We start from the raw sequence: 23,508 nt of genomic DNA on the forward strand, positions 1-23,508 counted from the left end.
CCTCCCAAACAGCACCACCAGAGGGAATATATATATTTCAAAGCGTAAGCGTGGAGAAGTTTCAGAACCAAACCATAACACTTATTTTGTCTTCTTTTCTGACATCTTGACTGTCTCTTCAGAGAACTACCATTTGTAAATTACCAATGTTGGGTGTTTGGGGTCTTCACCATTTGTTTTTGAATCCTTTTATTTCTGCCATCATCTTTACTCCTGTGTTCTTGGGTTCTATACTGCCCCACCCTTCCAGTTTCTAAAACTAGAGGCTTAGTTTGTTAATTTTCAGTTTTTCTTTTTTCCTAAGCATGTAAGTCTGTAAACTTACTTCTAGATCTCCTACCACATAACTTGGGACCGTCAGTTATGATACGATCCTAAACACCTTGGGCTTTCTCTGAGATCCATGATTTACTGGAGTATGTATGTAGTTGGACTCTCACATGGGTGAGTCCTGCATATGCAAGCTCAACCAACATAGATGAAAAATATTTGATCAATGAAATTGTGTCTGTAGTGAACATGAACAGACTCTTCATTATTCCCTAAACATCTAACAACTGTCTATATAGTGCTTACATTGTAGAAGGTAACATTCGAAGCATACTGGAAAACGTATGTAGGCTATGTCAAAATACTGTGCCTCATGTATCTGCTTGGGAATCTCTAGATTTTCTTGTCTACAGAGGTCCTGAAACCAAACTTTCATAGACACTGGGGGACAATCCTATTTCTTGATAGTTTCTTTCAGGTAGCCTATGTTACTGCTTTGTAATAAACTTGCCTTGTGTTCAGAAGATGTGCTTATGAAGTAATGACACCTGAAACTGACTGAGACTTGTCAATGCTTACCAGATAACATGCTTCATGTGCCCTTGAAAGAACATGTGTTCTAAACTTGCCCATTGAGCCAAACTGCTATGCGTTGCTCCCATCCTCCACAATCTTGCTAAGGTCCCCCCTTCTCCCATCACTTACTAAAAGAAAAATCCCAACATTCCAAATCCTAAGTTAGACTTGTCTGGAAGGTTCTTGCTGTCTTTGTTGAATAAATTTACAAAACATGCTACAATGTAAAACGACACGACACCAGCCTCTAACAATTGGATATTTTATTATGTGATGAATCATTTTTCTTGGTAATGCTCTTTTCTAAAGTTAATCCAGTAATCTCAAACTTGATTGGAATTTCTTTAGACACCTTTTAATTCAAGTTTTAGGAGTCTTTATGTTTGGTGTTATCATTTGTCTGTTTTGGGCAATTTCAATCTAGATCCCAGGCTTGTCTCTAACTCCCAATCCTCTTGCCTCGGTCTCCCCAGTGCTAGGACAGCACTTGTCTACAACCCTTCCATAGCTGCCAATCAATCTTTAAAACAATTTAGCATACTTTAAAAATCTAATGTGATGTCTTTGTTTTCTCATCAGAAATGAATTTCCATTTATAGTGAGCAGTTATATTTAGGCTTGTGCCTATCCCATCTTACCACATTTTCTATTGCCATGCTGCTTTCTTTTTTTTCAAATAATTTATTTATTTTTATTTTATATGCATTGGTATTTTGCCTGCATGTGTGTCTTTGTGAGGGTCTCAGATGCCCTGGCACAGGAGTTACAGACAGTTGTGAGGTTCCATGTGGGTGCTGATAATTGAACCTAGCTACTCTGGAAGAGCAGCCAGCGCTCTTAAGCTGAGACAACTTTCCAGCCCCCCCCCCCATTGCCCTGCTACTTTAAAAATTCAGTTTTGATCCTTTAATCCCAGCACTCAGGAGGCAGAGGCAGGCAGATCTATTTTGTGAGTTCTAGGCCAACCTGGTCTACAAGAGCTAGTTCCAGGACAGCTAGAACTATTACACAGAGAAACGCTGTCTCAAAAAAACAAAACAAAACAAAATTCATTTCTGTGTATATGTGTGATGTGTGTGTAGGGTATGTATGCCAGACATTGGTGCAGGGTCACAGGACAAGTCTGCAGAGTTAGTAATCTCCATCCATTTTAATTGGGCTCTGAGTCACCAGGCTTGTACATCAAACACCTTTAGCCCTGAGCCACCTCACCAGCTCTGTGTGGCTATTTCTGTTTCTCTTCTCAAATTATCCTGTATTCCTTTTTTAAGATTAAGAGGCGCCCCCCCCCACTCACTTTCCATTTTTTTCTTTCGGTAGATAGTAAATTACCAAAATTTAAAGTGGATTTGTATTGCTATCCTCCTCCCAATAATCCCATGAACTTAGAACATTTAAGCTCCGACCCCTCATCCACTATTAATTACTGTATGTAATTCTTCCCAGGATCTTAGACTGTCCATGTGATCACTTCCCTTTTACCTGCCCTTTGCATTGCCTCAAATTAAGGTGATTGTTATTTAATTTATCCGGAGCTGTTCTCTAGGGATTTCCTATGTAAATTGAGGGTTTTCTTTTGCAGAATGTAGAATATATTATTTTGTTTTATTCTATTGCTAAGGTTGGAAAGTCTAAATATCATATTGTGCAGATAATATATAATGTTCTCTGGCCGCTTTTAAGATCCTTTCATTGTCTTTGATGCTTTATAGCTATTCTGTCCAATATTTATTCTGCTCGATTTATGTTGAACTACTGAGGATTTATGCTAAGTAACTGGTAAGAATTCTCAATTATTCATTTACTATGCTATTTTCCATTCTTCCTGTAACAACTGTCGATATCTTTGATTAGCCATATTTTAGGCCTTTTTATCCTACTCCACATGTTCCCCTAACAATATCTTGGTCTCTGTTGCTGTTATCTCCTTCTCACTTGGTCCTTGCTAGTACTGCTGAAGTCTCTTGTAGTTCACGTAGCTAGACGGAACCCCTGACTGGCTCTGTCTGCTTCTTCTTAGTACCCAGTGAGCCACCCTTAGGTAGCATACTTCTCTGTCCTGCAAATTCAATATGATTGTTTCATTTCATTCATCTTGATCACTCTTTGTGTTGTCTTGTCCCTTTCTCATATTTGAAAGTTTCTCTGTTAGTTTTCAACAGATTGGGCATGGTCTTCTGCTATTATCTGGCCTCTGATTCATTTAATGATAAAGCCTGGATTTTACCGACTCTGATTTCTGTTCTTGAAGAGCACCATGCTCTTAAAATGCCATTGATAGGACCACTCACATTCACTTAATTTCTCTCGGAATCCTGAAGGACTGATTGCGTAGAGACCGTGGCGCCCTTAGACACAAGGCACAGACTTCGCAGTGTGAAGTACAATGGCTGTAGGGGTTTGATCTGTAACAGCGAAGCTGGCAGATTCCCTTGTTTTCCCGTCTTGCCGCTCGCACAGGGCAAACAGCTATGTGTTCTACCTGCATTAAAGTCATCATGTAGGACTTCAGAGGGAGGAGGTGAACCAAAGCTCCTTCCCAGTAGTAACCTAAAGGCCACAAAAATAAATGAAGGGGGCAGAAAAGTAAATCAAGCTCACAATGAAGGTGAGCAGATAACACTGTGATGTGGTAAGAAACAGCTCGCTTCGATAGGACCAAGGACTTTGCTTTCTTCAACGGAGGAGTCAAACCTCACTCAAAGGGGAACAAGGTAATGTGGTGGAAAAGAAACAAGCCAGTCAGTCCAAAATGTAGTTGTAATTCTTTTCTGCTAGAACTGGGAAGAGGGAAATCCACACACACACACACTTGAAAGAAAGGAACATACTCGAAATGCACTTGCCCTAATAATCTAATCTATTTTTTTTTCCCTAATTGCCGTATGCGCCATGTCTCCACAACACATGGATGTGTGCCTGGCATGCTGAAATCACAACATACCTTCCCCCAAGTCATCTCAGGGAAGAGTCTGCTCCAATAGACGAGGTGGCCAAGACATTGTTACGTGGCTTCTTGTGCTGAAATTTTCTTTTCACAACTAAAATAAGAACAGGGGAAAACTGGCTTTTGAGCTGATGTCTGTCTTATACGATTAAAGCAAAATTAAAAGTCAACATTGTATGACAGAGTCTTAGGGAGTCTAGAGACTCCCCGTTCCAGGGGGAGAAGCATGAAATGGTTTCGGGATGCATTAGGAAGAAGGTTGTCAGCTTGCAAGGCAACTCAGGAGCTCAGGGGTGCACCCTTGACACGTTCAGAAGGAGGCCAAGCACAGTGGCCACTTCATTGTCGCCCTGGGACATCAGCACACTGGTGGCTGAAGAGAAAGTGCCACCAGCCTCTATCATCAACACAGCACAGGGCATGAAACACATTTCTGCTGCCACCCAAACTTCTATTTCTAGAAAGCTAGAAAGAATTGTTCCCGTTTACCAGTGAAATAAAGCCTAGCAATGGGCAATGGGAAAGATTGCCAATTCAGATTACGGGGGAAAAAAAAAAGACAGAAAGTGCAGAGTCTTCATGGCTCTTGGGGTGGATGGTGGATAGAACACTGGGCCCCTAAGATGTCACATCTAAATCCCCAGGCTCTGTGAATATGTTACATTGCATGTGGCAACTGGGAATTAATTAAGGTTATTAATCAGCTGACTTTGAAATAAGGCAATTATCCTGAATTACCCAGGTGGTTCCAATGCAATCATGGTGGTCCTTAGAAGAGATGGGGAACCCAGACACATGGCAGCATGAGGATCAACTCCAAAGTCGCTGGCTCCTAAATATGAGGAAAGAAAAGTTAGCCGAGGAAAACTGGCAGCCTCCCCGGCTGGAAATGGCAAGGAAACCAGTTCCGTTGAGGGTCTCCAGAGTGAATGTGCCCTGACCACACCCTGGTCAGGGATCCTGGGCAGTGGCGCTGAAGAAAAGCTAGTTCATGTGAAGCTGCTAACGGTGGTGATTTGTGACAGTGGCAACAGAAACTGAGGGCCTTCTCTCTCCCACACAGCCAGCTCATCCCTCCCTCGAAGATAATGCCTTTCTAACACTGGATTAGTTGTTCTTCCTTCTTGGGCTTTTACTAAAGGAAATTATGCCTTTTATGTCTGGATTCTTTGATTCTTTGGCAGTTTGGGGTAGGTAGCTGTATGTAATATACTCTCTTATTATTACCCATGTCAATACTTAAAGACATACCTGGGGCTCTTCCAAGCAGTGTGCGAGTATAGTTCCACACGTCCTTCAGTGCAGAGTCTATTATCATAAACTTAGGAGCTGAGCAGCTGGACAATAGGGTAGCCACAACTTAAGTGAGTCTTGCCTGAGTGTTTTCCAGAACATTCTTTTGTTTTGTTTTGTTTTTCGAAATAGGCTTTCACTGTAGTTTTTGGAGCCCGTCATGGAACTCGCTCTTGTAGACCAGGCTGGCCTCAAGCTCACAGAAATCTGCCTGCCTCTGCCTCCCGAGTGCTGAGGTTAAAGGCGTGCACCACCACTGTCCTGCTAGAACATTCTTGTAAGCTGACACAGTTGTTCCAAATCAACTCTATTTGCTGTTATTACCTTATTTTATTTGTTGCTGCTATTGTTTTACCATTTTGATATCGAATTGGTTATTTTCTTATTGCTAGGACAAAATGCCATGACTGAGACAACTTATTTAAAAATAAAAAATAAAACCTTTTATTAGGTTTTCAAAGTGTTAGAGTCTATGATGGTGGTGCAAAGACATGGTGGCAGGAACACTGAAGTCCTCACATCTTTATTTACGAGGAAGGGACGAAGAGAGCACATGGGGACTGCTGCAAGTCTTTTGAAACCTCAAAACCCTTCCCCATTGACATACTTCTGCCATCACAACCACGTCTAACCCTTCCCAAATAGTTCCACCAACTGTGGGCCAAGTATTTGAACACATGACGCTCTGGAGACTGCTCTCACTCAAATCACCAGAAAAATGCATGGAGTGACAGCTCCTTGTACTTTAAATTAGCATTTCCCTTATTACTAATGAGGTCAGACATCCTTTTTCAGGTTAATGATCGTTTGTATTTCATTAGGAAGGGCCTACCAAATTACATGCCTGTTTTCCATCAGTCTCGTAGTCTAAAAGATATATTTGGTCTCTATATCCTTTCATATCGGTGTATGGCCACTCTTAATGTAGCTTTATGGTGACATTTTGTTGGCTCTGAAAATGGAAACATCACTCACTCTGTGGCTTGTGTTTTAATCTTTCTAGTATCAATAGTTACACATAAATTCTTAATTTTAATGAGGTTCAGTTTTCTCCTAAAATTTAATGCTTTCCAGATAACATTTCCCACCTCTAGGTAATAAAGAAATTCTCCTAAATTATCTTCCAGAATTATTAATATTTAGACAGGGTCACCTCCACTAGATTTTCAAGGAAGATGTATGGTGAGAGTCAGACTTCATTAGGAAGTTAGAGAATCAACACTGTGCTGTAATTGAACAAAAGACTTAATGTCTTCCAATGCCAGAGCTCTGCCATTGGCCCAAATCAAGCATCCATAAATGTGTATCCTGTCCCTGGGATCACATGATCAGCTTGTTCAAGCACATGCCAGCACCACACTGTCTTGCCAGCCTCTGCCTCTCACGTGACTTGCTACAAAGCACAATCCATTCCTCACCTGGTTCTGCTATGAGATTATTTTAGCTATATACATATTTTCCCACTTAAGTTTGCATTTCCACATAAATATTAGATAAGCTTTCCCATACCTATAGGATAAATCTGCTGGGGACTTTCTACAAATTTCATCAGCTCTGTAGATAAATATAAGAAGAACTAACACCTTAAAAATGTCTACACAAGAGGCAGGTGGCTCTCTGAGTTCAAGGCCAGCCTGGTCCACAGAGTGAGTTCAAGGATAGCTAGGACTGCTACACGGAGAAATCCTGACTTAACACATCACCCCCCAAAAATTCTACTCAAGAAGTTATCAATAATATTTAAAATGTTTCATATAAATATCAAGCAAAAACTTCCTTAGCTCTAATAAAAAGAGCTTCATATTTCAATACTAATGAGTTATCTTTTCATTATTTCATTTTATAGTTTAGGAACATAAAAGTACCATTAGGTGCTTAAAACTAGTGTGGCAGTCTTTCTAAGTTCATTTCTACGTTCTAATAATGCGGGCACATATTTGAGGATGTTTCTGTTAACAAAATCATGCTGCCTATGAAAAGTAAGATTATTACATCATTGAAAGTGTGAGCTTACTTATCTGTTTATCATGCCAGAGAGAACTCCGGTAAAATTCTGGATGAAGTAAAGCCAGCCAGTCTCCTTGCCTCATCCCAATTGCACAAGAATACACTAAACATTACATCTTTAAACCCTGCTTTGCACTAATTATATTAAAAATTTATTAATTATCAATCATATTTCTGTTCTGGAGTTAAATGTGAGTATATGTTGAATTTTTTTCAAAAGCATTCACTGTAAATATTTTTCTCTAATATGGCAAGTTCACTATTGAATACCATAGTCATATTTTTATTTCAAGGGAAAACATTGAGCAAAAGGCCGGATGCAAACTTATATGCTGCAAGTAAGATCATCCTACAATAAGGAAAATTAAGACTTACAGGTAATACATTGACAGAAGAGGTGAAGGTGAGGTCATACATCAGCAGAGGAGAGGAAGCTGAGTCTCACGGTCCTAACACAATGCAAAAGAAAACAGAAACGGAACACAGACTGGATGACACACGCAGAAAAAGATTCTATGAAGCACATTTAAATCCAATGATAACAGCAAATACAGTTAATACAAATGGTCTAATACGGTGACGGAAATGCAGAAGCCAGAGCAAAACTTAGGACTGACTGAAAGACACTCACTTTAACTACAAAAGTGTAAACTGGCTAAAAAGGAGAAATGCTAAAATATATATTAACACTTTATTCAAAAGAAAAGAACAGTTACATTAAAACTGCTTGATAAAAATTTCAGAGATTATTTATAAAAGTCATTTCAAAATTATAAGTGAACCATTTCAATATGAGGAAAGGCTTATCTTTAGTATTTATGCATTTAATAATAGAACATTAACAATGTCAAAGCAAAATCTGATAGAGCAAATAAGAAATAAACAACTAGAGAAAGGTTATAAAATGTTTTTAATAATTGCTAGAATAAATAGTACAGAAAATCTGTAGGGGCAGAGAACAGAACAATACCATCAGACAATATGGCTAGCTGACATTTACACAAAATCCACCCGACAACAGAAAAACACTTTCATGCTAAAAAATACACAGAATATCACTCCACAAGTTAGGGGCAGAAGGAAACTGCTTCCCCATAAGAAAACTGTGTAAGGGAAAAAAAACCACCAAAAAAAAAATCACACTTCATGGTAAAAGAATGGAAGCTTCTCTTTTAAGATCGATATCTAGAAAGAATGGTCATTTTCATATTTAATAATATAATCACAAGTCACCAGTCAATTTATAAGAAAAAGCAAGAACAAACGGTTTCTAAACTTAAAATGAAGTAATTTTTTTTGTTTTCCATATAGTAAATCCCATATATAAACTCTAAATATTCTGTTTGTGTGTGTGTGGCATGAATTAGAACCAATAAACACACTCAGTAATTAGGAATAATCTACCATTTGTTTCATATCTGTATATGAGCAAAAGGATTGAGAGCAGGACCTCAAAACCAGTATTTTTACCTCAATGTCTATTGCAGCAATATGTGCAGTAGCCAAGAGGTAGAAGTTGCCCAAACAAGCACGGATGGATTAATGGTCTCAATTACATAAAAGTTCAAATACTTTATCAGATCGTATAGGCCTGAAAATCTTGTTAGTACAGATTACCATTTGTTTGGCCTTTTTCTTGTACGTTTCTTGTACGTTTCTATTGTTTCAGAACTAATTCATTTTCTTGAAATTTCTAAACTTTGTGCTATATAATTTTCTTTATTCTCCTCTTTTAAAATCGTGACAGTACCTGCATTGCATCTTCTTGCTTGTCCCTAGTTGGTTCTCTGTAACCGGGCTGCTGTGATCCGTCGGATGTGTGGCGTATCACTTTGCAGTCTCCCGAAAGACTCACTTTTGGCTGTTCTCAGCTTCTTCACGGACTGCTCACAGTGTGTTCCTAAAGCTTCCCCCTTATGCTTACTGTTTTCTTCCCTCACCACTGTAAGCGACCAGATAAAGCTTTTGGACATTTTTAATTTTTTTTTTATTTATGCACTGTGTTTCTTTCTAATCACATCTGTGGTAGCACGTCTAAAACCTTGCTGTATGCTATTTTTTCATTGCACTACAAATATTTTAGTAGCCATTGCTATTTTTTGATACAGTCATTATGAGGAAGAATATTAGTTAGTTCCAAGCAGTTGGCAGCTCAGTCTTTTCAAGTGGCTTGTTATTGATAAGTAGGATTCTTTTACTCTATATAACCTATTCCGTAAGATTTCAATCATCTGAAAATTTGTTTTTATTTACCTTGCAAGCCACTTCACTGGCCAGTTGGACACATGCTGCCTTTGGATATTGAAGTAAGTTATTGGAGTTGGGTGTTGGCAGTGGTTACCCGGTAGTGGAAATGGAATTACATGTAAATGCTAAACTATGACATACATATTTTAGCATAATAAAAAGTACATTACTGGACATAGTTTTCTTCATGTGTTTCTTAGGCCGATTGATTATCCTTGCTATTCATCATTCTCATTAACTCCTTATTAACTTTGGATCTGCGTGTCCTATTCATTACATAGAAGCTTTCCTATTTCAACTATGCATTCTCTACTTCTCCTTCGGCATGAATGTTTAAAACAGTCTAACACAGTATTGAAAAGAGTCAAGGAGAAATCACCTGCAACAGCTAACGAAAATGTTATTTGATAATAATCCATTTCCACTTCGAACCTAATAATGTAATGCTATTTTTAAAATTTTAAATAAGTCATGTTTTCTCATGTTAGCTAGGAAGAAATAAAATATTTTTTCTTTACTTTAAAAAAAAAAAAAGAATTTGAGCACTTGGTCCCTAGTTGGTGACCCTGTTTGGGTGCTTTTAGAGGTGTGGCCTTGATGAAGGAAGTATATCACACCGGAGGTGACTTCAAAGTTCAAAAACCGCACGCCATTCCCAGTTTTCCCTTTAGGCCCCCTGCTTGCCGATCCAGATGCGAGCTCTCGGCTTGCTCTGCAGCCATCATGGCCTGTAAGCTAAAACAAACTTTCTTCTATAGGTTACTTCGGTTATGGTGTTATGTCACAGCCGTAGAAAGGTAACCAATACAGCTGAATTGGAACTGGTTGATGTACATTCAGGGCTGTTACCAGGTGGCTATGAATTTGAACCTGCAATATCTTTGCAGTAAACCGTCCTTCTAAATTGGCCTTCATGTCATTATAATATATCTGTTTTCATCTCTAATAATACTTTTGATTTGGAATTTTCTTTAACATTAATTTGGCTATATTTGCATTCTTCTGGTTGATGTATTCCTATATTTTTAAAACTTTTTAGGTTTTGTCAAAGTGTTAGATGTGGAATCCAGGGCCGTGAGCGTGCTGGGAAAGGTTCGATTGTCAGCCCCCCTGCATGATAGCACCATCTTTTGGAGTTGAATCTAGACAGCAGCACACAGTTTGATCTGCTACTAACCTGACCTAAGAACTTACATGACTAGTTCATGCAATCTGTGTATGTTTACTACAGTATGCGTTGTGCTTGGATTTAAAGTTATCATCTTTTTACTTTTCCTATCTGACAGTGTTCTATTTTCTATATTCCTTTTCTATCAATTCCTATTTTCTGATTGGTTAAATACATGTACTTATTCCATTCCTAATATCTTCCTATGAATTCTTTTTATTTACTTATTTATTATATATACAGTATTCTCAGTATTCTGTCAGCATGTATGCCTGCAGGCCATAAGAGGGCACCAGATCTCACTACAGATGGCTGTGAGCCACCATGTGATTGCTGGGAATTGAACTCAGGACCCCTGGAAGAACAAGCAGTGCTTTAACCACTGAGCCATCTCTCCAGTCCCCTATGAATTCTTTTAATGAAAATGTTTGTGTTTTATTTAAGGCTACCTATAAATAAAAAAACACGTTCATGACTGATACCTCTGTCTAAGTTTAATTCCTACTTTCATTTTTCCCAAATGATTCAGGGACCTCACAACACTTTAATTCCATCATCTTCTCCAATTTGTCTGCCATTGTTCTAGGGCATTTTAATTATACGTGCAGATGCTTCCCAATTTATGATGGGGCTATGCTCTAATAAATCCATTGTAAGCTGAAAATATTGTAAAGTTAAAAACGCACTTCATACAATAAACCTTCAGAACATGATAGCTTAGCAACATGGCAAACTGAGAACATGGCCGTGTACTCTCTGCTCACGTGGTTGACACATGGCAACTGCAGTTCCCTGATGCTGTCCAGTATTACGCAGAGCATCTCACCTTAGATCCCTAGTCTTGGAACACTTCAGAACTGGAAGCACAATTTCTACTACACATTGGTTTTGTACTTTTGTGAAGTTGGAAACCCTTAAGTGACGCCATCATCAGAGACTGTCAGTACTCACTCTTCTAAAATGGCTCTATTATTTCTATAACTCAGGCTCATTTCTATTTATCCACATTTCTGCACGTTTTACTTCTCCCATATTCTCAATGTCCAGTAAGAAATTATTACCAAACATTTCTGCTGCTTTTCTCCACTGTAGATCTAGAGTGATGTACTCTGCTTTTGCTTATCTGGAAATACATTCCCTATGCCTTCATGGGATAACTTTAATGAGCACAGGATTCTACATTGCTGTTATTTGAGTTCATGCATGTTTGGCTTTTATAAACATGTTGGAAAGTTGGTGGCTGTTTTGGTTTTCAGCAGAGTCATGTCACATACAACTCACTCTCCTTCATGCTCAGAGTTTACACTGTCTCCTGTGTGGCTTGCTACAGTCTGAAGAAACATCAGCCTCTGCCTTTAGAATGCTGTTTTTACCCAGTCTTTCCTCCTCCTCTACCCTGATTTTCTTTGTATCTGTGGGTCAGATTTTCTCTGTATTTTGTCTACATCATCTTTCATTTATTACTTCCTATAACACATAAGCTTCATTTGAATATTTTATTCGAAGCTATACTGAACTTATTCCTTATTTAGCAGTATCTATTTATTACCTATTTTTGAGCTCTTAATCACTATTATAATCTTCGATCCTAGAAGTATTTACTTATTAAAGTATTTGGTGTATCCTCCCAAATTCACAATTATCCCTCTTTTATTCTTGGCAATAAAAACACACGATCATTTAAAAATTAATGTCTTATAATTCCATTACATTGATGGCTTCTGGTATGTTTATAAAGTATATTATTTCTCTTAATTCATATCATATTGCTTTATTTGTTATATTCTGGATATCTTTATTGCTGCATAACAGTGTGCTTGGAACACACTGCAGCAGCTTCAAGAGTAGCGTTCAACATTGTCCTCTTGAAAAGATTTACATTTGTCTAGAAGGGATGGAGAAGAGCACTAGCTACCCATGTCCCCTCACTGCAATAAAACCTTAAGGTGATTTGGAGCTGGGCTTTAGTCCCTGCACGTTGGTACAAAATCAACTTTATCTTGATGCAACTTCAAGCTTGGGGTTCTACTCTTTCTTTCTCTTTGGCCGTCCGTAAACTCTGTCTCTCCTTCAGCCCTGTGAGACTGTCAAGATCCACAGCCAGCATTCGGCCTGGCCTCTGCACAGTTCCTTCGAGGGTTCCTGTGGATTTCACTAGGTAAGCATCTCAGGGCTGGGTTTATCTGTCTCAGCTTCCCAATCCTTCGTCCTATTAGTTCGCACTTCCATCTTCCCCCTGTTCTGACTTTCAGTAGCTCCTCGTTGTAGCTTTTCCCCTACTTGTTCTCAGTATGAAGCTTGCTCAACTTGCTCAGTCTTCCTTACAGAAAACAAAACTATCACAAAGAAATTTTTTAATCAATAATATAAAGTAGGCTTTCCTCATCTCACCCAAGCAGTGCTATGAATTAACTATTTCTATCCTCTCTGGCACCCGCTTTTTTTTTTACTTCAACAAATATGAACTCAAACACAAGAGAAAGGATGGTAGAACTTAAAAATATGAGATGACCTGAGCCCTGTCTGCTTGCTCACTTGTTTATCTACTGTGTGATGTAATAGTCATACGATGAGAATGCTGGATCTGGCAGGATGGAATCAATTTCCAAACCTATACCATAGAACTGAATCTCAGCTTCACAGCCAGGTCCTCCCCAGTGTCAAGTCAAGCCCCTTCTCCCAGATGGCAGATGGAGGTTCCTGAAGGGTTAAAGAATACACGGAAAGAAACAGCAAAAAAAAAAAAAAAAAAGCATCCACCTCAGAATCAAAAGAGGAAAACTCGTGGGAATACCCATCCAGCCGAACCCAGCAGAACTGGCTTTTGCAGTGGCTTGCTTTTTCTGAGACACGGTGTTGATGAGAATCTTGCTGCTCTTGAACTTGTGTTCTCCTGCCTCAGTCTCCCACACGCTGAGATTTCAGGCACACACCACCACAGCCAGCTGACAGGAGAGTGTTTAATAACATAGATTTTAGATGTTCTGAGTGAGGAAGGACCGAATGCAGATAGTGGACATGAGTCATGAATGTGGACTTGAAGATTATCTTGTTCTGATTCTGCCATGGGTTTTGTATTTTATTTTTGGTGGTGGATAAGTGCATATTAATACATTCAAGAATTATCTCTACAGCTGCAGGTGGTTATTCTAACTGTAGAGAAGTTATTGGATGTATAGAATGTGGGTCTGTCTAATTTGGGTGTGATGTTTATTTTCTTTGCAATTTATACAGAATTTTTAAGATTCTCATCTCAGTCTCTCCTCTTGATTAAATGCAGTCTTCTTCTCTGTACCTGGTCAAACAGTCTTGTGGGCTATCTAACAGGTCCTTTCATAAGCATAACATATTCAGCTGAATATCTGAGAATTTTCCTTCTCTTAGGAAGCCAAATCTTAATATAAAATGACTTTAGAGGTGAGTTATGGAGGGTCCTCATCTAGTGAGTTAAGATCTTTTGAATGGCCCAGTCCCTTTGCTTAAATAAGGCTGCATCTATTCTAAAATGTTTCTGCCTAAATTCAGCCTTTTAACTACTACCTATTATATGCCAGACACTGAGACAGAAATATAACATAGACCAAAATAGACAAAGTCCCTCTTGTCGTAGAGTATAAGCTTTAGGAGAGGAAACAGGTTTCAGTCTCAAACTACCCCTAGCCTCTCCGGGAGAAAGTAGACTTAGAGATGTCCCCATTTGCCCATCTTTTGTACAATTACTCTATTGCAACCAACTTCAGGCACTGGGTATGGAATGGGGAACAATGTGTGCCATGTCTTTCACAGGAGAAGAGGGCGACTAGAATGGGTCACAAGTGGGGTTGTCTGCTTTCCCTTCCAGCCTGTTTACTGTCGGCTGGACTCCTCGGTTTCCTACCGCTGGGAATAACTGCCAAAGCTTGCCCTGAGAAGGGAAGATGCACTAGAAAATGCTTGGGGACTGCCAGCCTCCCCCATCAACGTTTGCATCAAGATAAGCATGATACCAAAGGAAAGTCTGGGTGCTGAGGAGCCCGGCAGCTTTGCTCAGCTATTCTCAGCCACTGACACAGCTTTTTCCTCTAAAATTCGTGATGTATTTCCATATTAAACTTAAAAAAAAAACATGAGGGGGGAGGGAATGGTACAAGTGGAGAGGGGGAAGAAGAGAACGAGAATGATTGCACGTTGAAATAAACGCGCTACTTGAGGAAATTATAAGTGCCTAAAAACAGGCGTCTGTAATGAAAGTGCCCTCCGAAGCAGAACTAGAAGGCCACTGTTCCAATGCCGGAACACAGTAAAGCGCCCTCTGAAACCCGAGGAGTTAGATTTAATAAGATGGGTGGTATACGAAATAAATGCTGGCTGATTATTAAAGATCGTTTTTATTGAGGATTTACAACTATGTCATCAAATAGCTTGAACAGTCTTCAGGTGTAATAAGACCCACATGAGAAACTTAATTTAAAGTAGCGCAAAGAACCCCAAACACTATTACAAACAGACCATGAAAACTTGGGAGATAGATAAGTGAAGAGGCGAAAACATCCCATCAAGTTTTTGTCAATAGTGGGGGTAGGGGTAGTGAGGGAGGACTGGATATCATTTCCATACGAGTCAACTAAACAGCCATTCAAAGGCGCCCTAGCATGATGGAACTGAGCGCTGCGGTGTAGGTGCGCCCTCCCTGAGGAGCTGGGTATACCACCCTTCCTTCCTTTGGAAAGAAAATTAACTTTTTAATGTGAACTCTCTGTGGCAAAGGCATCTTTGAATTTGCTAGAAAATGGCTTTGAAAAGTAAAAAGAGCTGAGCAAACAGTCCCTGTGACTCCCCCTCTAGACCTGGAATGTTGCTGAGGGAGTGCTGGGAGGGATGGGGGATAGGGAAGGACTAGGGAATCAGGAGGAGAGACACAAAGGGAAGTGAGGAGGAGAGGGTGGGGAGAAGGAGATATTTGGTGAGGGGACAGAGGTGGGGACTTCTCTCGCACTTGCTGTGCGATGGGGAACGTTTTGCTTCAAATGTTTAAGCTCCATCAGGTCCCTCATATGTAGTTAAGAAACTAGGCTACAAGTCCTTTAAGCTCCCATGAATTCTGGTCCTAGGGTGCAGACCATATGAAAAACCCTCCAGAGTAATAACACACCAAAGAATAAGGGGGGGGGGGCTCTAGTCCTTGATGACCCTCTGATCCCATTGACTATTCCCTCGGCCTTCCTGCTTGCCAAGTGGGAGAGGACGATTGCTCTGTCTCACAGATGACATGGCTGTCCTCACATCTGGCAAGGTTGCTTTCCCGTGTGGGGTTGGCTGGAGGTAAGGACCAGACCCGAGCAGCCCAGTACTTAGGCTGGCAGGTTAACAGGGTAGACTTGTCACATGGGCTTGGTGCCTTATGTGCATAGTGAGAGTGAGTGGACAGGACAGTGTTCCAAGATAAGGAGAGCCAGAAGCATGACTGAGCAAGGCTAAGGGGGACGGCGTCATGACCCACTGCCACAACAGGCAAAGAAGTCACTTCAGAGAGCAAGCAAAAAGGGATGCAAAATCCCACTACTGACAAATGTCAGCATTTGGACTCCATATTTCAGGTACAAGTGACATCAAATCTGTCTCTAAAAGAACTACCCTTCCCATCCTTATTACTTGAGGCTGTAGGTTAAGATGTCTGGCTGCCACTCACAAATCTGATCTCTAGGACCTGTTGGCAGCAGCCCCTCCCAATTGTCACTGAGAAGCCTTTTATTTTCCTCCAAAAAGAAAAAGGGTATGGGGAGGGTTAAAGAAAGTGTTATTAATATATGCAAAGTAGTTCCTCAATTCCAGGAGAGAAGCACTCATCTCAACTAGGAAGAAAAGGGGAGCAAAAGAATACCAGAGGAAAAATGAGAGAGAGAGGGGAATGTACGCTTCTCCCTCTCTCCACCTCTACTGATTTCACCAGCCAAGAGCCCAGCAGTTCTATACTATAGAGGGACATCCGTCAACGCTAATCAATACGTGTGGTGTTAGTCATGGATGATAAATTTGAAAGGGATTATAACTGTACACAGTGATCAATAGAGACTTGCTGCAGGAGACAGAGAGGAAAAAACAACCTTAAAATGTTACACGGTTAATAAAGTACGGGGGAGAGTCAGCCTTAAACAAAACTCCAAGAAAGCCACAGAGCTCCTAGTTCCTTCCCATCGGTTGGAGGGAGAGTGGGCAACGGGCCTCCTCCCCGATACTGTCTCAGAGGCAATCACTCCTAAAAGGGGGCATTATTAATTCACAGTACATTTTGTGATCCTTTTGGTTGGAAGGCACATTCTCCATTATCATTTGGTTGAAGATTTGTTCCTGAATCTGAGCTGGCATCACTCAAAGCCCCCAGAGTATAGCTTGCCCTTTCCCTACACCGCTCCCCCTTCCCTCCCGTCTCTTCTCCCCTCCACAGCTTTCACCACCTCAGGCACATGACTGAGCAGTGCACTCACAAGCGTGACATTCCTCTCTGCAAACAAATATATCCTGAATCCAAGCAAAGGGGAGGAAAAAAATGCAGGGAGCCTCTGCTGTTCACCCACAGATGAATGGGACTATCCGTCTTGTCACCAGGGGTCGGAGCGAAAGGTTACTTCGAGTCTATACCTTAGCTTCTCTGCTGACGTTAGCAGGCAACTTCCTTAAAAATAAAGCAAAATAAAGAGTAAAAAAAAAAAAAGAAAAGAAAAAGAAATCCGACCCTATCAGGCACTTAGCCGGTCCCTCCAGAACCCTTCTAAGATCGTGTCTTCTCACCACCTTTGAAGCCACAGCTCCAGGCCTGACATAGACATTTTTTTTTCTGCTGACCTTTTGGTGTCCTTTCTGCCAGAGTGTGTAAACCATAAGCTGATATATGAAGGCAATTTTTAGTGGTGCCACTTGTATCTGAGTGATTGCACACACTTTACGTTTCTGGCCTGCCACCCTTCCACCTTTCGAAGATCTCTCTATTTTCTTTTAAGGGAACTGCAACAAAGGTGAAAACAAGTTTAACTGCTTCAAGACTTTGATGGCCGGAGCACCTGTTTGGGGGACTCATGCCTGGCCGGTGCTCACTTGCAAAGCTGAGGTTCCTTTGCTGCTCTAAGGATCATCATGGCGAGAGGGATGTGGGGAGAGGTCATGCTGACATTCTACTCATCCCCATATGCCCTCATCCTCAGTTACAGCCAGAATTGATAGGTAGCAAAGTCACAGCCTTACTCAAGACTCCAAGAACACAGCGCCGTTTTCTCCATAAATTCTTAGAGCTGGGGCCCCGGAGACTTCTTTGGGCAGAGTTCAGAGATGTTTGCGTGAGATTAGACGACTGGCAGAGCCAGGTAGAGCATCCACGCCATGATTGTCTCATCTTTCTCAGAAGCCAAGGCTGTCTTAGTGTGTGCAGCTGTAACTGTAGCCCTTCTAGGCTCTGAGATATTCTGGGACTCTCCAGGAACTCTCGAAGGGGTATACCAAGAGATAGCATTCACTCTCATTCCAAGCTCGGAAGAAATGTCCCTAAAGCATTCTTACACAGCGTGACAGAAGACCATTCCCTCAGTTGCCAATGTCAAAGAATCATTAGATGGTTCACAGTTCCAGGAGACCCATCAAGAATATCCTGGCTAACTCAAGTAAGACTCAAGGTCATCCCCAACTACCTGGTCACCATGTTCCAATGCACTCCAGCAACCAATGAAGATGACTCGAGAGATTTTCACTAGACTCTTCATGAGTCACACCCTAGCCAAGTATATCTTAGCCATATATGGGGAAACAAAAGAATTTACTAATATTCTAAAATGGACAAAATGATTTCAACATATTTGTTCAATTCATTCCCTTTGATGATACTATCATAGCTTGAGCGATTAGGAAAGTAAGCCAACACAGTGAATAAACCTCTAGCAACTGTCCAATCGGAAAACTTCCCTGTGTCCCAGATTGCCAGATCATGAAGAGTGCCAACATGATAATGACAGGTTATTAAAGTTCTGCACCCCACCTTGCTGTAAGATTCTTGGAGAGTGGTTCTCAAACTTTGAATAGAAATTTTGGAGGTACTTTGTGCATGGAGAAGTCATCTATAATAGTTGTAACAAACAAGAAAAGAATGAGAAAATAGAACTCGGCAATTGACCGGAGTTGGACAGGCGAAAACCAGTTCAGAAAAAAATGGACAGCAGACAACTGTCACATGCCAGACCTTGTGGGAAAGCAGAGCAACTCTATGGAGTTTATAGACACCCCCTGCCCATCTTTTCATCAGGATCCCAGTTGGAGTCCCCAGTGAGGACAAAGTGACCAAACTCTATTTGTCACTGTTCAAGAATACAGAGCTAGCAGGGCCAGGGCAGTCCCCAGAGAAGGAGCCCTGGGAGCTAGGACTTCTCTTTGCTGTTCTTCATAACTAACGTCTTTCCTGAATGAGGGGTCTGGGTTCAAGGGTTAATAAGGACATGGAGAGTAGCATTTTAATCTGACAACCCCTAAGTACTCAAGGCCAGTAAAGGTAAGCACTCCAACCTAGACAGCACTCCCTTCCCAAAGTGACAAAATTTTAGAGGCACAATAGTGAGGAGCCTAGAAGACAGCAGCAATCAAGGCTTTCAGGTGTGAACTTTGAGCATAATTACAGTGTGAGTAATCTTAGTATTCTGGAGGCTGAGGCAGGAGACTGACAAGTTCCTGAACAGTCTCATTCTGTCTGAAACAAACAAAGAAATGAATGAAATCAAAGAGAGCAGAATAAAAGGGGAAAGTTGTGAGATGCTGTTGCCAGCTCCACCGAACACTGTTCTGGATCCGTGTTCCACAAAGAGAGGGCAGTAGATTGCCTTCAGTTGTGTGGTAATGGCAACACCAAGGGCAATTTGTAGTTTTCTGGCCAATGTGAGCAAATCATTGCTCTTGCTAGGGGAAGGGCAAACCTCCTCCATTACAGAAACAGGAATTCTGACAGGAACATCATGACTGAAGAAGCAAAAATAAAATAAAATAAAATAAAAATAAAAAAGGTGGAATGATACCTTGCAGACATATTGGAACACAAGTTTTCCATGACAAACAGAAAGCTCATGTGTCATCTCTTCTCCCCTGGGTCAGTAGGAAACCTGGCAAGAAGTCAATGCCTATCTTTAGAAGAAGGAGATATCAGAAATTAGCTGTACAGGAAAACTTGCACTTCGCTAGGTGGGATGTCTCTCTTACACATGACCGGAGAGTGTCTCTCTACTATGTTCAACTGGAGAGCCCTGAACTAGACCCATGGACGTCACACCAACCTGTTCCTTTCAGAAGCACCTTCACAGTCATGAGGGGTTTATAAGCCAACTCACCTCTTCTTCCCATGTCTTCCTATCCTTAGATTACCAAGTCTTATTTCTCCTTCTTCGTCTGTCAGCTCTTATTCTCTTATAGAAGTAGTAGCTTTTCTCTGGAAGAAAAAAAAAGTTTCTCCTGGAAGCAGACTATTTGCCAATCATTAAAATGAGTAAGCTCCAAGACAAGCTCAGATCGCCATTTCAGATTTTTGCTGGCTGGTTAGTTAGTTGGCTGGTTGGTTGGTGGTATATCAAAGAGAAAGGAGAGCGAGCTTCTTGAAGGAGAATCTCCTACCACTGCACCTTCACCTCCAGAGATGACAAAACCACACATCATCCCCCTTGTTTTCCTTATCTCCCAGCTACCATCTCCAACCCCTAGTGTAGTCAGAGACTGCTGGTTCCTGGCTGCCCAGACCCAAGGCTGCTCATTTGTTCCTAGCTGCTCAGACCCCCAGACATGAAATAATTACACAGACTATATTAATCTGTGCATCACCATGATGTCATGGCATATCAGCGAGATTCCAGTGTCTGTCTACTCCGGCAGCTACATGGTGTTTCTTTTACTCCACCTACTCTCTCCTCCTCTATCTGCTTGGAATTCCCGCCTTGTCCTATTCTGCACTACAAAAGGCCCAAAGCAGCTTCTTTATTAACCAATGGCATTCACAGCATACAGAGGGGATTCCCACATCACACACACACACACCATTTTCTATCTAAATAAATCCTGTTGGTGGAATCTGCTCGTCCGTTTCCCAGCCGCCCAGACCTGAAATAATTACACAGAAACTATATTAATTAAAACACTGCTTGGTCAATCACTTAGGCGTATTGCTAGCTAGCTCTTATAATCTTAAATTAACCAGTTTCCATTATTTTATGTTTTACCACGAGGCTCATTGTTTACCGGCAAAGTTCTGGTTGGCAGCTCACGTCTTTCTCCTCCTGCCGCTACATGGTGTTGCCCTGATTCTGCTTACTCTCTCTTCCTCTGTACACTTGGAATTCTCACCTTACCCTATTCTGTGCTGCAATAGGCCTGAAGCAGCTTCTTTATTAACCAATGGCATTCACAGCTTACAGAGGGGACTCCCACATCACCCCTGGTTGTATTCTACCTTCAGCAGACCCTGGAGTGAGGCAAAGGAGGGACACTGTGATAAACTAGATACTTCTATCCCCACACTGTTCTCATCCATAGCCCCCAACCTTTCCGGTGTTTAAGGTTTCACTCCCGGAGCCGCCAGGAGCTCAGAGAAACTCTTGATTGATGCTGTCAGTGAGATGAAGTGCTCTAGTGTCAGGAACTGTCTTTTCTTCATTAAGTTGGAAAACATGCCCAGGGGCTACTCTGTGATCTGCTCATCAATAAGTGGAAATCTACTGGTAGGCTCAAATTCATGCCAAGCGTTAGCAGAGAAAGGACAGGTACCTTGTCAGTTTCCTTCCCCAAACAAGAATCCCTAGACATTGCTACTGTCATTCACTGTCTCCTTAAATCTGTGGGGTGAGGCAAAGGAAGGACATATGGGCATTGGGATAAGGCTCTTCTGGGTGCCACAATAACAGGAGCATAGGGTTCAGAGTGGAAGCAGAAGCCCTGTCAAGGAGACACTGACTTCTGCCAACATTCACTCTCTCCAGCACCCTCAGGGAGCTACTCGGGAATGGATCGGCTTACAGAACTCCAAGTACATCACCAAAGACTCCCCACACAGCCTCCAGGTACTGTGGAGGACAAAGGAGGATGGAGTTGAACTTACCAGGAGTACTAAATGTCCTTGCAGATGAGCTAATAACCAAAACAGACATTGCTGCTAAGTTATCATTCAATAGAAGGAAGGAAAGAAGTACCAGAGAGCAGGGGCTTGGAAAGAAAACAACTACACAAGAAACATAAGCCCATTAACTTGCCTTAAAAAATAAAATTTAGCCAGGCGGTTGTGGCACACACCTTTAATCCCAGCACTCGGGAGGCAGAGGCAGGCAGATCTCTGGGAGTTCGAGGCCAGCCTGGTCTACAAGAGCTAGTTTTGGGACAGTCACCAAAGCTACAGAGAAACCCTGCCTCGAAATAAATAAATAAATAAATAAATAAATAAATAAAATTTAAAAATTTTACCCTGTGACATAGGGAAAAGAGACCAAAAAATTTTTCTTTCAAAGAGCAAACACCAAAATTGCCATTAAGCAAACAGGCATTAGCTTGAGAGCTCTGACCTGGGGATTTCAACAATTAGCATTGAAAGTGATTGTTCACCAATCCACTATGATTCCCTAGCATAGAATGGGGTAATGTCAATATTGGCAGACAGTTCTGAAAAGTCCAGCTGTGAATCTATGCGGTCTATGCTGGACACCAGGGCCACAGGGCAGAGACAGGGGTTAGGAGGCCTTGTTCATGTTGGCCTTTCAGTTTTCTTTGCTTTTTCCTTTCTCAGCTCCAGGCTGTGTTGTTTGCCTAGTAGCATTACTTATCACTGAACTTGAGAAATGGCCTCTGCAGCCTCACCTGGTAGCTCACAGAGATGCTCCGAAGATGATCTGAAGCAGGATTCCCCTTCGTATCTACTGTGCTTTTGCATGAGCAACTTGGACTTCTACTGGTACCTGTGCAAGAAACTCTGCTTTGTTTCTTGCATCCTTTTATCCCTTTTCTTGTGATGTTCAAGAGTCATTAAGAGGGCATCTTCATTCATTCTCCAGCTAGCACTCCCTGGTGACCCATGGTGACCCATGGGCTCTACACCTGCTATAGAGTCAGGCAATGATGGTGCACACTTTTAATCCCAGCACTAGAAAGGAATATAACGCAGGGTGAGACAGGAACTGATTCTCTTTCAGTCTGAAGATTTCATAGAGGTAAGAGCTCTCTAGTGACTTGGCTGTTTTGCTTTTCTGATCTTCAGGTTGAACCCCAATATGTGTCTCTGGGTTTTTATTATTCATGGCTACATTTGGTGCCCAATGTTTAAGGTACACAAATAGCCATTTGCCTTTGGCTTTTTAGCCACCAGCACAAGCCATAGCTGCATGTGGTGCTCCCACCAGAGCTGCATGTGGTGCTCCCACCTGAGCTGCATGTGATGCTCCCACCTGAGCTGCATGTGGTGCTCCCACCAGAGCTGCATGTGATGCTCCCACCTGAGCTGCATGTGGTACTCCCACCTGAGCTGCATGTGGTGCTTCCACCAGAGCTGCATGTGCTGCCCTACCAGAGCTGCATGCAGAGCTCTCGCCAGAGCTGCATGTAGACCTTCCGCCAGAGCTGCATGTGGGGCTCCCACTGAAGATGCATGGGGCTGCAGCCCCACCTGGCTAGGCTTTCATTTCTTTTTTCCCCAGGCCTCTGAGTGACTTTGGGATTTTCCTGTTGTAGCCTCTCTGAAACAGTTTCTAGCTGCCACCCAAACTCCAGAAGCACCTGGGCCCCAAATGCCACAAGACTCACCTACCCTAAACTGAATGGTTCTGCCTTCAGGCAGCACCCTCCACCACACATGATTTTTCAGAACAATCACCTGTGCGTTCTTCAGAAGCCCCCTCCACTGTGGGTGGCAGGCTTTCCCTGAACCACCCACTTCTTGGGCTGCTGCCAAACTAGGAGCTGCCTTGAAATCCAGTCAGGCTTTTACAGTTCTACACAGTCGCATTAAGCCTCACACCTTCATCAA

General features: G+C 41.6%; 1 pseudogene; it reads left to right on the forward strand.

Annotated features, from left to right (window-relative positions):
- The window catches only part of LOC121459629, a 102,121-nt pseudogene that overhangs the window by 68,578 nt on the left and 10,035 nt on the right, over positions 1-23,508 (forward strand).

Source organism: Microtus oregoni, unplaced genomic scaffold, assembly GCF_018167655.1.
Source record: "Microtus oregoni isolate MIOR12 unplaced genomic scaffold, Mior012 000019F_ref0000042, whole genome shotgun sequence".
In the NCBI taxonomy this organism is placed as follows: Eukaryota; Metazoa; Chordata; class Mammalia; order Rodentia; family Cricetidae; genus Microtus; species Microtus oregoni.